Raw genomic sequence first — 4,781 nt, forward strand, 5'->3', positions numbered from 1 at the left:
TGGATTCTATAAATCAGTTCGGAGAAAATTACTATCTTAACGATACTGATTCTTCTAATCCACGAACACGGTGTATCTCTCCATTTCTTTGTCTGTCTTTAATCTCTCTCAGCAATGCTGTGCAGTTTTTAGTGTACAGGTCTTACGTATCTTTACTGAATGTATTCTTGCTTTTTGTCATTAATGAAATTTTAAGAATTTTCAGAAATTCTTTAATAGTATGTAAAAACGATTGATTTTTGTATATTAGTTTTGTTCTCTAACTTCGTTAACTTATTAGCTCTAGTATTTTTTTCTCCCAAAGATTCCTTCCTCTGTGTGCCTTTTTTTTCCCCCTTGTCTTATTGCCCTAGCTCGCTATGAGTCAGAATTGACTCGACAGCCCTGGGTTTTTATGACCTCCAGTAGAATTGTCAATAGAAGTAGTGAAAGCAAACAGCCTTGTCTAATTCCTGATCTTAAAGAGAGAGCTTTCAGTTTTTCACCAATACGTTAGCTGTAGGTTTTACACAGATGCCCTTTATCAGGTTGAGGAAGTTTCCTCCTATTCCTAGTTTGCTGTTTTTTTTTTTTTTTACCAAAAATAGGTGTTGGATCTTGCCAACTATTTTTCTATCGAGATGGGATCATATGGTTTTTCTCTTTTATTGTTAATATGGTGTGTTCTGTGACTTTGAGATGCTAAACCAACCTTTCATACCTGGGATAAACCCTACTTGGTCATGGTATATTACTTTTATATGTTGTTGGGAGGTTTGTTTCTTAAACAAACACTAACTCATTAGATGTTTATTCGCAAATTCTTTCTCCGTAATGTCACAGGCATTTCCATACTAATTACTACAATTCCAAAATAGTGGTCTAAATGAGTAATTTGAACCAATTCAAATTCCCCTTATGATTTACACACTCCTTTATATTTTTTTTTTTTTTATATAGTTGTCACTCAGCTGTATGCCTTGGTGCCAGGCATTGTTAGGTGTTGAGAATACAGAAATGAATAGGATAGATACACGCCCTTGTCCTCACAGTCGTGAAGACAACCAAAACGAACAACTACAAAGGTTCGATGATTGTTAGGCAATATGTTATGGAACTGAGATTTAAAGAAAGGGAACCCAATGTTATAGAGAGATTAAAATAAAATGCCTCCTGGAGGAAGCTACCTGAAGGGTAAACTGAACTGAACCCAGGTTACCGTATAATTTACCACCCAAACAGGGGCACTTTTGAGAGAGGGACAAAAAGCATAAACGAGGATGCAGGGTCATCTTGGATTTAATGAAAGGGGAAGAGTGTTTCAAGGTAGAAAAAATTGTGCATTTTAAAAAGAGGCCAAGACCCATTTTAAAAAAACTAGCGAAGACCAGACTGAGAAGACTTTGTAAATCATAAAGGAACTTGGATTTTATTCCAAGGATATCAAAGATTCTAAACAAAGGTAATTCATTAAATTTGTTTGATAAGCTGATTACAAGGTGGAGAAAAATCTGAGCAAAACTATTGAGAGAGATCATGTAGAGGAAAATACTAATAGGTACGAGTTTCTTTTTGAGATCATAAAAATGTTCTGGAGACAGGAAAGCTGGTAATAGGGAGCCCAAGGTTGAGAGAGAAGAGTGCTGACATGTCGTGCTGTTGTTAACCAATGTCCTAAAACAGTATGTGTACTGTTTAGTCAGAAACTAGTTTGTTCCGTAAACCTTCATCTAAAGTTCAATTAAAAAAAAAAAGTTCTGGAGCTCTGGTGGCACAGTAGTTAAGAGCTTGGCTGCTAACCAAAAGGACGGCAGTCTGAACCCACCAGCTGGTCCTTGGAAGCCTTATGGGGCAATTCCGTCCTGTATGGTCACTATGAACTGGAATTGACTCAACAGCAACGAGTTTAACTTTGGGGTTAAAAATGTTCTACAACTGATTGTGGTGATGGCTGTACAACTCCTGTGAATACACTAACAATAACCAAACTGTACGTTTTAAATGACTGAATTGTATGGTATGTGAAATACAGCACAATAAAGATGTTATTAAAAAAATCATTTAGGAAATTGTTAAAAGCTCTAGGTGAGAGATGACAGGGGCTCTAGATTAATGTGTCAAAAGTGAGGATGAATTCAAGAGATATTTAAGAAAATGTACAAGGCCTAGTGACTGACTAGATACGGAGAAGGACAGGGTAGTGTCTAAGCTAACTTTCAAGTTTTTGGCTTAAGCAACTGAATGGATGATGGTGCCATTTACTGACAGAACCTGGACCATAAGCCAGAATGAATGTGGGGTAATCAAGAGGGGAAAGACCTGTTCCATTTGAGATACCATGAGATATCCATCTTGGGTATCCAAGTTTGCCTCTTAGGAGAAAGGTCTGGGCTAAAGGGAATCAACATGAGTCACTGACATGACCAGAATTGCTTATGGCATGTGTGAAGAGAGGAAGGCCGAGACTGGTTAGATGAGAAATCAGCTAGGGTTTGAGGACGGGCCAGAGAGATAGGAAGAAAATCAGGAGAGTACAGTGTCACAAGTCCAGTTTAGTATTTTAAGTAAGTGTATGGCAGTGTAACATACTATCACATGTCAAAATGAGCAGCCTCTGAACTCAGAAAACTGAAGTTCAAGTTTCAGCAGACTGATAGTTGCAGAAGCCAGTCTCAAGCAGGTTCAGTTGTAAATGGTGAGATGTGGTCCATCAGAACGCAATGAACACAAGGATTTAGGTTGGTGAAGGAGAAAAGGACTGGGGAGGGGAAATTTTTTTTTTTAAAGTTTGGTCATGTTTAAAGAAAGGAAAGGAGCCAACTGGAGAAAAAAAGATGCTGAAGGAGTGGGCTGGCTGCATAACAATCAGCTGGGGAGGATTCCTTGAAGTTCGTCAAGGGCTAGGGAGAGCCCAGAAATCTCTAAGTTGCCAACATGATTCCAGTGCACACGTTAAAGTTCAGGAGCCAGGTGAATTCACAGAGCAAAATTCCTAATAAGGTTGGAAAGGACGGAATCCTTAATACTCCTATTCACTTTCTGTATACAGAAGAACCACCAATGGTGGATGTGGGTGTTGATAAACCCACTGCCATTGGGTCAATTCCGACTCATAGCGACCCTGTAGGACAGAGCAGAACTGCCCTATAGAGTTTCCAAGGAGCACCTGGTGGATTCGAACTGCCAACCCTTTGGTTAGCAGCCATAGCACTTAACCACTATGCCACCAGGGGTGCTGACAGATTCACTAATGGATATTTGAGGGTGTTTCCCCTATATTATCTTTCCTGTGAAACAGAAGTAAACTGCGAACAGAGGAGAAGTTGGGGAGGGTGAAGATTTAATGAGACTAGAGATGTCAAATTACCAAGAATGAAGAACAAGCTTACTGGTGTTGAGGGCCTTGTTGAGGTTGGTGACCACGAATTATACACCCATTTATCCATTGGCATCGAGTCAATTCTAACTCATAACGACCCTATAGGACAGGGCAGAACTACCCCACAGTTTCCAAGGAGCACCTGGTGGATGTGAACTGCCAACCTTTTTGTTAGCAGCCATAGTGCTTACCCACTACGGCACCAGGGTTCCCATTAATTATATAGTGGTTCCAATCCGTGCTATCACATAGTTTTCTGTAGTAGTGCTCAGTACCCAGCTGCGAGCAGAGATAAGGCAGATATGGTTGAACTCATCTAAGTTTCAGATTCAGCCACATAGTTCTAAAATAACAACAGAGGAAATTATTTTAGGATATTGGCAAGAGAATGGCAGAAGTATTAAGATGACAGATCTAAATTAGAGGGAGATAGTCAAGAAAAAAGGTAACTGATAGAACTCCTGATGATAATAAAGACCTTGGTATATTGGATTTGACTCTTCCGAACGCCCCAAGTTGTCTGCATATACTTGTTTTCATTCAACATCTGGGATACAGCCATAAAAAAGAAAGTCTCTACCCTCAAAAAAATTGAGCATTTGGGAAATCAGCATTAAGACCACTAAGAATACTCAGTAGGATAATCAGTACAATTAACAAGATCAAGGTACAAGGTACTCAAGATGTGAGAAAGGGCTCTTCCCAGCACAGGTAAGAGGTGGCTGTCAGGGAAGCCTTCATTTACTGCATTAAACAGATACTGAACAATACAGAAAAACACCCACAAGCAGAGTTGGGATGAAAAGACCATTCCGAGTAGAGCCAGTAACATAGGCAAAGGCAGAAAATGGTGGGAAAACAATGTCAGATAAAGCTGGAGAGGCAATTTAAAGTCAAATTATAGAAGGCCTTAAATGTGCTAAGAAATCCAGACTTCATTCAGTAGGCAGTGGAGAGGAACAGTTAAAAGTATATAAACATGATCAAGGCTGTACTCTAAGAAGACTGGCAATCTAGAATCAAATCCTTATTATTTAAAGCCTAACCCAATGGTTCTCAACTGGGACTGCATAAAAATATCACCTGTAGTGCTTTGAAAGGTACCGTTATTAGGTCCACCCACCAGAGATTCTGCGTCACCCTGTTCGCGATGAGGCTCAGGAACCATCTCAAACATTTAAAAGTACCCCAGGTGATTCTAATATGCAACCAGGGTTGGAAGTCACTGGCCTAACATACTGTTAGTCTGAGCTCCGTAGTTTTGGTTAATTTAACAAGGATCAAATTAGACAACAAAAAAGGAAAGGCATATATACATACGACAAATAAAATGCTGAAATCACCTATAACCGAACACTAAGCTGACCCAGTAAAATCCGTATTAAAAGTACAGCTGTACCATTTTCATCACAGAAGAAAAACA

This window comes from Elephas maximus, chromosome 8 (genome assembly GCF_024166365.1).
Source record: "Elephas maximus indicus isolate mEleMax1 chromosome 8, mEleMax1 primary haplotype, whole genome shotgun sequence".
Lineage (NCBI taxonomy): Eukaryota > Metazoa > Chordata > Mammalia > Proboscidea > Elephantidae > Elephas > Elephas maximus.